The 14392-nt window shown below is 42.1% G+C and overlaps 1 protein-coding gene across 5 annotated transcripts in view; it reads right to left on the bottom strand.

Annotated features, from left to right (window-relative positions):
* Positions 1-14392, bottom strand: part of TET3 (tet methylcytosine dioxygenase 3) — a 92448-nt gene that overhangs the window by 23937 nt on the left and 54119 nt on the right. The window lies entirely within an intron of this gene.

The raw sequence follows: 14392 nt of genomic DNA on the forward strand, positions 1-14392 counted from the left end.
ACCTGCTACAATGTGGATGAGCCTGGGAAAAATGATGCTGGGTGAAAGGAGCCAGACACAAAAGAATAACCATTGCATGATTCCATTTAGACGAGATGCCTAGAACAGGCAAATTCCTAGAGATAAAAATTAAACTAGAAGGTACCAGGGCTAGCAGGAGAGGAGAAAGGGGACTTACTGGGTACTGCCCTTCCGTGGGGTTGGGGGGGGGGGATGAAAACGTTTTGGAAATGGGTAGTGGGGATTGGTTGCATGATGTTATGAGTGTAGTTAATGCCACTAAATTGTACAGTTAAAAATGGTGAAAATGGCAAATGCTATATTATATATATTTTACCACAATTTAAACAAAAAAAAAGGGAGGGAAGTACTGACATGTGGTACAATGCGGATGAACCTCAAAACCAGGATGCGTGAAAGGAGCCAGACACAAACCATCGCGTACTGTGCGGTCCCACTCGCGGGAAATACCCAGAATGGTGAGAACGCAGACTGACAGCTGCCAGACGCTGGGTAACTGCTGAACGAGTACGGGGTTTTGTTCTGGGGCGAAGAGCACGTTTTGGAACCGGACAGAGGTGGTGGTTGTGCACTGTAAATGTACTAAATGCCACCACTCAAGTGCTTACTTTCCAATGGTTAATTTTATGTTATAGGACGTTTGCTGCATTTTTTTTTTTTACAAAAGGAACAAATTATTGATGCACACAACCTGGATGAATTTTAAATGAATTTTTCTCAGGGAAAGAAAGGAGACCCAAATGACTATGTAATAGTAGCTTTGGAAAACAGTTTTGACTGGCTATTATATAAGGCTGAAAACAAAAAGAACTTTACACGAATACTGTAGTGGAGCTTGTTTTATGTCTAAAGAAATGTGACAACTAAGTGCAATGTGGTATCCCGCACTGGTCCTAGAACAGAAAAAGGGCATTAGTGGAAACACTGATGAATTCCAAAGTCTGCAGTTCATAGTATTGTACCAACATTAATGTCTGATTTTTAAATGCTCCGTAACCATGTAAGATGTTTACATTAGGGGCAGCTTGATAAAGGGTATACAGACACTCTCTGTTCCAATTTTGCAACTCTTCTATAAATGTAAAATCATCTCAACATTAAAAGCTTTAAAAAAATAAAGAACTAGGCAGCGGGCCCTACTTTGCTGATTCTGTCCTAGAAGAAACCTTTGTTACATGCATCAAAACACATGTTCAAAGATTTTCATAGTAACCTTGTTTTCAATAGTCAAAACTGGAAACCTATAACCCAGCAACAGTGGGATGGATAAAGTGCAGCACAGTCGTATGATAGGATCTATCTAGCAGTGAGAACTGACAACCTTCCACAACATGGTTGAACACCACAACATCACAGTAAAGGAAAGAAGCATAGCAAAGAACAAATACAATAAGATTACATTTAAGTAATATTAAAAAAAAAAATAGGCTCCACTAAACTATACTGTTTAAAGACACATGCAGAGGTGGTAAAAATTACTAGGTTGAAATATGAAATTGCAGACATTCAATGGCTTTTTACCTACAAACAATGGTGATTTTGTATGGTCCAATCTTATGATAAAGAAAAACAAGAAAATCATTGTCACAAGTCAAGAGAGTGGTTGCCTCTGGGGGATGGAAGAGGAATGTGAATGGGACGGGTGCACAGGGGACTTCTGAGGAGCTGGAAATGGCCTATTTCTTGATCTAGGTTGTGGTTACCCAGGCATTCATTTTATAAATTTTCATTGAGTTGTATGTGAATGTTTTGCGTACTTTCCCCATATATATATAAGTCACAATTCTTTAAATGTAAAAACACTGTCATACCTCTTTTATACAGAACATTATGCTCAGCTTTATGGGGGTGAATTCAAGATAGGATAATATCTGATTGCTGCCTTTTAAAAGTTTATGGTCTACCTGGGTAGATAAGATCCACACATAAGAAGATACCTAATGGCATTTCAAATCAATGGGGAAAGATTAATTTTTCAATGCATGGTGTTGAGACAACGGGGGAAAAGTCTGATCCATACTTAATACCTTACCCCCAAATGTATTCCAAAGAGTTGGAAGATTTAAATACAAAAAAAGTTAAACTATACAAGTTCTGAGAGAAAAAAAATGGGAGAGTTTCAAAAATATTCATAAAAAGGGAAATCTTCTCTAAGTATAACATGAAATTCTAAAGCCCCCCGCACATACATACAAATCCTGATAAATTTAACTAAAAAAAAAAATTTATAGTAATAACTATCAAAAGACAAATAACACACTGGGGAGAAATATCTGGAATTCACACCAGACAAGAGGCTAATTTCCTTAAAATATCAAGAGCTCCTATAGCTAAATAAGGTCAATAATTCAAGAGAAAAATTTAAAAAGGATAAAAAGGATAATGCAAATGGCTCAAACATCTGTAAAGCTACAATAAGGTACAGTTTTCCCTTTCGGAGGAGTCACCATCAATGTCCTGTGTTGGTGAGGGTATAGGAAAACAGGCAGTATGGAAAGTAATTTAGCAATATGTTAAAATTACAAATGCACATGAGTCCATTTGACTCAGCAATTTCAAAGAATTTCAAATCTTATAAGAATTCATTTCTGGAAATTTGGATATGTGAAAATGATATATATATACAAGAACACTCACTGCATCATTTGGAATGGCAAAATATCAGAAACCTCAATGTCCATCACGATTCATTATGTATTCTAAAGACACTATGGCACATCCATATAATGAAATGCTAAGCAGTATCAAAAGGAATCAGGTAGCTCCAGATTTACTGACAAAAAATGACCTCCAAGATATTTTAAGTGGGGAAAAAAAAGCAAATTTCAATATCACATGTATAATACACTGTAGTCCGTGTATACGTGCAATCACACATACAGTAGTGTACATACGTCACACACACACTACAGGCGAGCAAAACGGTGTCTGGGTCACTGCCGACCCTGAGAATAAGAGCAAGTTTGTGAAAATGAGTTCAGTTGTGTTCCTGGCTTTAACAACAAACAAGAAGGGGTGCCTGTGTGGCTCAGTCGCTTAAGCATCCGGCTCTTGATTTTGGCTCAGGTCACGATCTCAGGGTCGTGAGATTGAGCCCCGTGTCTGGCTCCACATGGGGTGTGGAACCTGCTTAAGATTCTCCCTCTCCCTCTGTACCCCTCCCATTTCTCTCAAAATAAAATAAAATAAATAAAATAAAATAAAATAAAATAAAAAACAAACAAGAAAGGGTCTGCAGAGCTTTCAGGCCACTATGAAGCTGGGGAGGTCCCGACCAGGCTGAGGATGTTGATCTCACTGAACTCCCAGCCCTCTGACATTTCCCTGAAGCCCCTCAATAAAAGGTTTGCAATGGTGTGTTGCAGTTCAGCCGATGAACTGACGGGACGTGCCTGCCTCTTTTGGCTTCTGCTCCTGGAGGCTCTTCATCCCCCACTAATGTCCGGGGTCAGGCTCTTGCCTGAATTATGGGCATGATCTCACTGATCTCAGCCCTCCTAGGTTATCCTACCCAATTCCACCAGTTTATACACCCCTCCCCAAAAATCTGATCACACCACTTCGCACTGATGACCCCACATCAGACCAGAGAAAGAACCCAAATTCCGGGGCAGAGTCCACAAGGCCCCTGTGGAGCCCCCCCTGCACATGTCCCAGCCCCGTACGCGGCAGTGGCCAGCACAGCTCCTGTCACACAACCGGGCAAGCCCTCCGTGACTTCACACGGGCTTCCTCACTGACAACACTGCCTTCCCTCGTTCCGCTCTTTGGAAAAGCTCCTCTCTTAAGGTCTAGTTTAAATGGCACCTCTTCTCTGAAACGCCAGTGCACTTCTCAGGTCCACTTTCCCTCCGGATCCCCAGAGCACCTTGCAGACAACAGAAACATCAAGGCATGGATCACAGCACGCTTTTATTGTTAGCATGGCACAGCAGAAAGAACACGGAGTTTGCAGAGCCCTGGGGAACTGCGATGAGTTACCTTCCCAGCCTCCAATCCTCATGCCTTCCTGCGCAAACTACACACAGGGCTCCGTGCAGTCCTTGGCGCATCATACGAACTCAATAGGCAGCTGCTGTCCAGCCTCTGCCAAACAAACTGTGTGACTGTGGCCAAGTTACACAACCCTTACGAGCCTTAAAAGCAGTTAAAACAATGTTTCTACCTTACAGAATTGTTGAGGATGAGATGGGATGTCACCTAGCACCGTTCTCAACCTATCAATTGCTTAAATGTTTCATGAATGAATGAATATTTTCAACTGAAGGATTAAAAATGACTTGCTCCAAATATACACTATTTTGAACATAACACAGAGGGGATTGCAGAAAGAAGCATATGGAGTGGGGGTGGGAGGGAGGGGAGACCAGGGGAGGCTAGGGAAAGAAAATGTAAGAATGTGGGTGTTGGAAGTAGTGGTCTGAAAGCTCTTTATAGGCGCTGGGAGACTACATGGTATATAGAAAATAGAATACAAGAAGATGCCAGAACTTCTGGGCTCTATTCCAGCTTCTATTGTCTGGAGAAAAGTCAAAGTAATGGATTGACTGCAGGATCTTCCACTGGAACTGGAACATAATGTAGCTTTTAGTGACTACCTTCTGCCCCCAATCAGAAAAAGCTCAAAACTTACCCAGTTAAAGGCAGAGAAAGGAGATTTTCAAGGAGAAGATGCAAACCAAATCTTGGCCACTTCACCCCAGCAGCTAGGAAAAAAGATACAGATCCAAAACCACGCCAGGCTCCACAATGGACAGTCAGGTTTCTTGGGGAAGGCCGCTAAAACCAAAGGCAGACGGAGCTCCGAGAGCCAAACAAAAGCAAAGTCATTCTTTCCCTTTTGGCAGTTTACAAGGCAGCCTAAAGAGTCCTTCAGAAGCATTGTTTCCTTTAACTACATCCCTTTTCCTGATTCTACACCTATAAAAACATGTAAGATAGATAGATTTAAAATAATAGAGATTGATCCCTTTCCTTGATTATATGTCTGTATCCAGGAGAAGATATTCTATGGAACAAAATTAAACTTACAACCAAGTATGCTCAGTTATAAAACTAGTATACATTTACAAATTTAATTATTCTCATGTATATGTTTATATGTCCATAAGGTTATGTATCTCATATATATTTACATAGACGTGAGAAAATACATCTCATTATATATACATACACACACATACATATTTATATGTGTGTATACATGTGTACATGTATATATACACGTGTGTGTATACATACGTGTGTTTGTGTGTGTGTGTGTGTGTGTATCTTCTCTGTAGCAATGGGTTTGTACTTGGTTATGGTGCCAGACAAGTGACAATACTTTGCAAGGCTGGGGTAATGTTCTATAGAATGCAGTACATACTGTGAATCAGCGAGCAATACATGCTTCTGTTTTTTCGTAGTAAAATAGGGTTTATTAACCCTTTTTGGTGCTGTTTAATGCTATTCATCTTAAATTCAGTATGTGAGTTTACCCTATTTACATTTATTGCCATAACATATGTATGGTCTTCTGTCATTTTAGGACATGTTTTCCATGCTGTGTCTTTGTTTTTTTTCTTTCCTGTCTTTTGTTACAGGTTTTATATTTTCTTTTACTCCCCACCCCCCATCCCTGGTAATTTAGAAAAATCTATAGTATGTCTTTAGTAATGCTCATTGTACTTTTGCAGATAAAGAAGTTAGCACCCTTACAATTTCTCCCACCTCCTCCTTCACCTTGTCTCCTGCTTTTTGTGGGTATCCTCGTGAACATATTTTTTCCTCTCTGTTATCAAAGAGATATTTGATATAAAATCTCAAATATAAGTATATAAATTACTCTTGTTTTAGAAAAACAATTATCACAGTTATTTAAATGCAAACTTCACATTTGAATACATTTAGCATTCACTACCAGTCCCATCATATATATAACTTCCCCAATCCATTACTTATCTGATTCATCGCTAGAAAATTTGAGTTCTTGTATATTTGGAAATGTTTTAATGAAGCTTTTACATGTGAATGGCAACATAACTGGGTACAGAATTCTCAGGTCAAACTTCTAATATTCCGAGAACTGCAATACACATATCCAACAACAACAACAAAATCATATCCACCATAAATAAAGAACCCTTGCCAATCAGTAAGAAAAAGACAAACACACAGAGAAATGGGCAAATGGCTTGAATGGGCCCTCTATAGAAAAGTATGAACAGGTATGAAAAGGTGCTCAACCTCGTCAGTCATGAGGGAAATGCAAATTAAAGCCATGATGAGATACACCTGCCGCACCTACCACAACGGTAGGAAGACCGTTGATCCTATTTCCTGGTGAGGACGTGGAGCACCGCTGGTAGGAGTTTAAACTGTCACAACCACTTTGGAAAACGAATAGTAACAACTTAAGCTGAAATGTAAATATGTAAATCTATACATCCATGTTCCGAGAGACATATAGAAGAATATCTTCTATCGGCATGATTCATAATAACCCCCAGATTGGAAACAATCCAAACGATTACCAATGGTCAAATGGATAAACTGTGGTATATTCATAAAACAGAACACTATGTAGCAATGAGAATGAAGAAACTACAGGTACTGCTGCACACACACAGATGAACCTCACAAACACAACGCAGAACAAAAGAAGTCAGAATATAAAGGAACACATACGTATTTATGATAGGATACATATGCAATTCAGGCAAACGGATCAGTGTGGTTAGAAGTTAGAAAAGTAGTTACGTTAGGACAGGGGTTGGCAAACCTTCTATGTGAAGGGCCACATGGCATTTAAGGCTTTGCAAGGCATGTAGTCTCTGCGACGAGTACTCATCTTTGCTGATGTGGTGAAATGCAGCCACGGATAATACATAAACAAATGAGCATGGCTATGTTCCATGAAAACTTATGGACACTGAAATTTGGACTTCATCTAATCTCCATTGAGTCATGAAACCTTATTCTTCTTTTGATTTTTGGGGGGGACCATTTTACAACATAAAGATTGTTTTTAGCTCATAGATGAGAGCCAGATTTGGTCTGCAGGCTACAGTGCGCTTTAGCGACTCAGGTGTAGGTGAGCGGGCGTGGGGCTCCTGAGCGGCTGGAAAAGCTCTGTTTCTTGATTTAGATGTGGTTACAAAAGGATGTGACCTCTGTAAAACTTACTGAGCTGTACACTTCAGGTATATATACCTTCCTATATGTCTTTCAGTTAAAAGAATGTTTTTTAAAAGTATTTTTTTAAGTTTAAAAAAAATGAGCACAGGGGCGCCTGGGTGGCTCAGATGGTTGGGCGTCTGTCTTCGGCTCAGGTCATGATCCCAGGGTCCTGGGATCGAGCCCCATATCGGGCTCCTGGCTCAGCGGTGAGCCTGCTTCTCCCTCTCCCTCTGCCTCTGCCTCTCCCCCTGCTCATGCTCTCTGTGTCTCAAATGAATAAAATCTTTAAAAAAAAATTATAAAAAAAATGAATACGTGTGACTTAATTTTTCGGTTAATATATTTGTAGGTGATTCTTCATCCTTGAAATTCAGTAAGTTGGTTGGGATCATGATTGATCCATTTTTATTCATTTTCTTTCATTTCAGAAAAGTTTTCTATCCTTTGACTCTTGCCTTTGCTCAGTTTGTTCCAGGCTCTTCCCCAGTGAATGTTGCCAGCATCCCTGACAGTGAGTTTGCATCCAGGACCCCTCCTCCCGCCTCTCTTCGGGTCCCCTTATCTCCCCACTCTGGCTAGGACCATTTCTGTTTTCTTTTCCTGTTTTGCAGTGACCTCCAAGTCCCTCTTCCTCACTGATTTGCTTTTCCTGTAACTCCGATGCCGCCTCTTCCAGCTTCTGGTGCAGCTGTGTGTGCTTTGTGCAATGGCATGCTTCTGGAATTTAATCTGCACCTCGTGTGGCTTCTTTGTAACTTTATTCTAGCACCTCATCTTTCATTTCCTGTTTCAAAGGGAACCTTTTTTTTCCCCCACCTTCCTTGACAGCACCTATCAGTTCTTCAAATTTTCGTTTTTTTCTAATGTAAATTTTCATTCTAAATGTTGGACATCAATCCCTCTACTTTCCCCACAGAATCTGAATGGGTTGCATGTTGGATTCTTTATTAATTAATCTTTCCACGGAAAAGTTTATCTCTAGGGTTTCTACCCTCTGGTACTACATGTTGGACTGGACAACCCTGTGTTGTAATGTCCTGTGTATCACTGGAAATTAAGCTGAAGAACTGGATGGTGGAGAGGTTTCAACTATTAGTTCAAAAGTTCAGCAGCCTGAAGGGGGATGGGAGGAATTGGGGCTGGCTGTGGACTGTTACAACTAGGAAATTTCATCTTCAGGCATTGTCTGTCTGGGCCAACACCTCTAAATACGGATGTATGTTTGTGTGTTGAGGGTTGGGTTATGCTCTGTCCTGATGCTAGGATTTTGGTTTATTTCCTCATATGGGAGTGAGCTGGTCACTCTGATAAGTTAACATCAAGTTAAAATAAAGCCCCACAGATTGCAGGATTTTTGTTTGGTGGTTCAGCAAATATTTCTCTGTGCACAATGGCCTTTGTCTGGTGCTGCTGGCCCTCGGCTACAAAGCTGGCTCCTAGGATATGGTTTCCAGGCCCTCAGGCCAACCGTCCTCACCCTATACCTCACCCCCATCAGAAACTGGAATAGGGAGGGAAAGGGGGCCTGTCTGCATTCCCCACTTTCCAGAGAGCATGCAGCCCATCTCTCCAAGCTTCAGTGTCCCTCTGAGAGTCCACTATTGTTTCTCCCCACACTGCGATCTGTATACCCCATATCATCCTTTATTTTAATTCAACTGATCTTAAGCTAGTAGACAGCCCCTGGCATTCATGGTTTAAGAATGGGGCTATTTCCAAACTTAAGCAGATGAATTTTCTCTTCTGTTTGGTTGTTGTTCCCTTCACCAGGCTTCAGGAAAGGGTTCTTTTGCTATCTTGCTATTAAGTCACTGATTCTCCTGTTAGTCCCCGGTGGGGTGTGTCTTCCTCCTCTACAGAGGTAAAGTGACAGAGCAAGGGAATGGCTCAACTCTCCTTGAAGAAAAATCTGTTTTATGTCTCGCTTTGAGCAGCTGGAGCAGACAGAAGTGATTTTTTTCCCCCTAAAATAAGCTCTGGGGCAGAGCTCAGGAGAGAAAAATCCAATTTTTGAGAAAATGCTGGTTATGTGGCTCTAGGTGCTTTTCTTTGCCCTGTGCACTTAATTTTATGCTCATTAAGATAGAAAAATATGCTCTGTTCTACTTCTGCACTAGGCTAGGGAAAGAATAAAATGTATCCTTCCTGCTATCAGCAAGAGATACTAAACACAAGAAACTACTCATGACTGCCTAAGGGCAAGAAGGATCCTTAATTTCTAAGTGAACCTCCCATCTTCCCCCCCCCCCCTCTCTACACAGAGACTAAGGCACCCACACTTTCCCAGTGGGAAATATGATGACCAGCGGAAGACATGGGAGCACAAGCTGAGGCATTTCTCCTCGTTATGACATTGACAGAGACGATTGATAACTGGGATAATTAATGCATAGGTGTCAAGATCACACTAAGGTTTTATGTACCATACCTTCTTTGTCCAAACAATCCTATATAAATGCCTCAGTTTCCTGGTATCATTTCCGTGGACTTCAAGCTGAACAGCTTAAGCTTATATAACTAATTAGACTCTATTTCCATGACAGTCAATCACCAATTGCTAGCTCATTGCCTCCTGGCAGTCACAAATCCACACAGTGGGTAGGTAGATGGTTGGGCCCTACCCTGGATTAGGTGTAGATTAGATGAGTTTTTTTAAAACTAAAATCACAGGTCAGCTGCTTGTGAGTCCATGGGCAGCATGCCAGGCCTGCTGGTAGTAGACACAAATACCTTTATAACATAGGCACACTCACTGAGGACAAAGATTAAAGGGAAGGAGATCGTGCCTAAACTCATCCGACATCTTTGTAGAGTTGGAGGCAGAATAAGGTTGACCAGCTAACCAAAAAAAATATGAAGCGCACTTACCAGAGTGCTCAGCACCAGTCTAAATGTTTTAGAAATACAACATTCAGTCCCTGGGGTTTAATCGACAAGACTAGTGCACATATAATAACAAACCGTGTGAGACAAAGAAGAATCCAGCATTAAATCCGGACCCTTCTTCAGAACTGGGCTCTCAGCCTTCCCAACGTCCCAAACTCTCTGCTGGTTCTTTAGCCTTCCCACATCTCTTCCACACCCTCCTTCACAGTCTCCTGTTTGAGACCCTCTAAATGCTAGTATGCTCCCTTCTCGGGCCTCTTCTCGATCTACATGTTCAGCCTGGGGGAATGATCATAACTGAAACATCAACTACCATCATTTTGCTCTAGAACCCCCAACTCACAGACCCACCTGGATGCACACCTTCAGGTCCAACAGATATCTCAAAAGTTGGATGTCCAAACTTGCTCCCTTCCCAGGATTCTGAATCTAGGTGAATGGCACTACTGTCCACCCGGTCACCCAACCTGGAACCTCAGGAGCCACCTGACATGCTTCTTCCTTTATTCCTACAGCCAACAGTTAGTTCTTTTTCCTAATCTTTCTCTTATCCATCCACTTCTCTCCTTCCTCCCACTCAATGGGGTCATTCTCTGAGTTTAGGCACCCATTATTTCTCGCCTGAACCATGCCTGAGCTTGCAAACTGGCTTCTCTGCCTTCAATATCGTCCCCGTCTCCCCTGAAGCTCCCCTCTCTGGCCACTCCCAATCTTTCATCCAATACACCAGTCACACCAGAACTACTTGCATGTCTGGGGGCGCCTGGGTGGCTCAGTCGTTAAGCGGCTGCCTTCGGCTCAGGTCATGATCCCAGGGTCCTGGGATCGAGTCCCACATCGGGCTCCCTGCTCGGCAGGAAGCCTGCTTCTCCCTCTCCCACTCCCCCTGCTTGTGTTCCCTCTCGTGCTGTGTCTCTCTCTGTCAAATAAATAAAATCTTTAAAAAAAAAAAAAAAAAAAAAGAACTACTTGCATGTCTCCATGTTTTCTCACCTCTATGTCTTCATGTGGTTTTTCATGTATTTTTCATCTCCATAATCTTCATGTCATTTTGCCTGGAACACTCTATCTTCTTCCTATTAATCCATTAAACTTCTCACCTCAAACATCACCTCCTCCAGGAACTTCTGATACCCTCCCCAGAGTCAGATTCCCCACCTTTATGCTGGGATCCAAATATTCCATTGTCTAAAGAAAATATTTAAAACACATGAAGTTCCTCTTCATCTCAAACTGAATGAGAGGCGGGGGTGGGGGGGGGATACCTTCTCATAAAAACTACAGGAAATAGACTTCCCATGATTGTAAACAGAGGTAAGTCTCTGTGTCCCCCATTCAGAATTGTGGTCCGGACTGAAGTTACCCAGTGGACACTGCTACCGGCCACATTTGCTGGACAACACCTCTCTCACCCAGACTTTCACCATGCTCCAGGCAAAAGTACATGTTTTTTTCTTATACTGGCCTCTGGCTACTTCTTTAAGGCAAATGATCAACTGGATAAAAATACGTCATCTCTATGAAGGTGCCTCCTAAAATCTGTCTCTTCATCTGCTTTTCTTATGGTTTAATGTCCACAGCTGCCTGTGGGATGCTCCTCACAGACAGGGGGACAAGACTCAAAAGTTAACACAAACCTGTTTCCTTAACGATAAAGGGATGAGCAGATGACCTCCAAGGACGCTTTCCCACTAAAATGTCATCTGAACTCATTCTCTGTCCTAAACTGGCTCACTTGTGAATCTCCCCATTTCTAGGAATAGATAAAATACATAGAAGGCCTAGTCATAGCAGCTCACTGTCCAGTCTCTGACAATGGTATTACAGGACGGTTAAGGGGATCTCTAATGTGTGCCGCAAAATATTAGAAATATATCAATACTCTCTTCCTCCAATAATCTAAAATAAAACTTCCACTTGCGTTAAGTTTTCCCAAACCTGTACATATCATACTACCTTTTGGAGAAAGGCATTTCCTTTCATGTCTTCTAAATTTATTTCTTTGAAGCTTCAAGAGGTGCCTTTAATTCCAGGATTTCAAGATTTGGAGAATAAGTCCATATGAATGCCACCCATACCTTCAGAAACTCATAAGTCTTTATACAAGAGAAAAACAGTGCTCTTGGTGTACGGGTTTTTGGTTCCTCCGTGAAGCCCATATTGGCCAAAACTGCTGATTTGGCAAAAGTCACCATATTGAATATTAAGTTTCTTTTGCTATGCTATAAAACCTTTTTATGCTTTTATAAAGTTGTTTATTATTAGCGCATAATGGCATCTCCAAATCTCACTGTCACTTCAATGGAAAATTCTTCCTTAAACTGACCTGCAATCTGCACCTCTCTACCTGCCACTGTTGAGAGGGTGAGTTTCTGGAACATGAGACGGTCCCCATCTGACATTAATCCCAGAGTGAGCAGCCTTTACTCCTAACCCTTGTCCTGAGCCCGAGTTCACGGAGACAAATTCTGCCATACTGACTGATGGAAGCAACTGTCCAGAGGTGGGATCTGCAGATACTTCTGGAAAACAGGATGGCTCTCCCTAAAACAAACCCCAGCACCTCAAGAAGCTGTTGCCATGTGAATCCCTTCTTCCTTGGCCCTCTTCACTCTTAATACCACTGTTTTACTTAGGACTCCTTTCTCAACAATTTCAATCACAGTATCGTGTGCTGGTTAAGGGTCCAACTGCCTAGATTCAAATCTCACTTCTACGGTGTGCTAGATGTATGACCTGGGTAAATTACTGAATCTAGGTTTGCTTCCTTCATCATTAAGATGGAACTCCTGATAGTACTCCCCTCATGTAGATGTTATGAGGATTAAATGAGTTGGTAACTGTAGCGTACTTGGCACAGTGCCTGGAGCAGAGCAAGTGTTTCATAAATATTATTATTACTATGATTACAATTCTTCTTCTTCTTTTTCTTCTTCTTCTTCTCAATAGCTCCCTAACCAGTCTTCTGCCGCAAGGTCATCACCCTTCACCCATTTGTCTTCCAGGCTACTTCCAGGATACACTTTCAAAACATTTCTTGATTATAAAATACGTATTTCATTACAGGAAGTTCAGAAAACATATAAGAGAAAAGTCACCCACTGACCAGAGAGACAACCACTATTGACATATTTCCTTCCAGTCTTTTCCTTCCTTCCTTTCTTCCCTTCCTTCCCCTCCCCCTTTCTTTCTCTCCTTTCCTCTCCTTTCCTTCCCTTCCTTCCTTTCCTTCTGTAACATAGCTGAGATGATCATTTATGTACTGCTTGTGTCTACTGTCTCCCACTAAGCATGTCCCCATAAGTTAACATTTAACCACACGAGGTAGGGTCGGTTTGAATTCTCTGTTTAGGACCGGATACAGAGAAAACACAAACTGGAGCAATAAAGGACTGGCCCTTCCCTGGCTGAGGCGCACACTTCCCTGCTGCCGGGTTTGTGTGACGCCCACACTCCCCTGCCCGCTCCTCTCCTCTCCTCGCTAGTCCTCTCCGGGGGAATGCAGAGCGCTGAGGGCCCGGGCTGCCGGCCTCACCCCTGCCAGCTGGCCCCTGCTGCCACGAAGACGGCGCGCGTGCTCTTGGGGTTCACTGCTGTTTCAACACCCAGCTTGGAACAAGAGTTTCCAAAAGAAAACATTGCCCTCGGTAATGACAACCAGGCCTGGGGGTTCAGAGCACTCTTACCGTCCAGCCACATCCACGTGACCACACAGGGACTTGGGTGACACCTGCCGGAGGGCCGACTGAGTATCTTGTGGCTTCAGATGCCGCTTGGAGCGCACTGCAAGGTCCTTCAGAGATGAGCCATGTCTCCTAATTTTTATCCTTTACAGTACTTAATACAGAGCTGGTAATCAATAAATGACTGATGAATAAAGTAATAGCCAACACTTTTCTTCCTTTTTAATACGTATGTTTTTACTTCTTTCTCTTGCCTTACTGCACTCAATACGCGTCGGCACTGCCAGCACTCTTGGGGTGCTTACTGTGTGCTAGACACCAGTCTAAGGGCTGTACCCATGCTAGCTAATTTATTCCCTCCAACAGCCCTGGTGAGGGGATGTCATTATCATTTTCATTTTATGCATGAGGAAGTGATGGAATTAGAACTCAAATTTTAAAAACTAGTTTGATCAAATATCACCTCCAAATAGTTGAATTCAACAACTAAAATATTTAGTAAGGACCAACTATGGCCTAAGCACTATGTAAGGTTAGGTCTTACACTGCAGGGAGGAGAAATACCTGACAGTGTACTAAACACAAGGCAGATGGGACAGATTCATACTAATGCAAGGAGGGAAAGGGGCAAAGGGAAGGGC

Source organism: Phoca vitulina, unplaced genomic scaffold, assembly GCF_004348235.1.
Source record: "Phoca vitulina isolate PV1807 unplaced genomic scaffold, GSC_HSeal_1.0 scaffold12, whole genome shotgun sequence".
In the NCBI taxonomy this organism is placed as follows: Eukaryota; Metazoa; Chordata; class Mammalia; order Carnivora; family Phocidae; genus Phoca; species Phoca vitulina.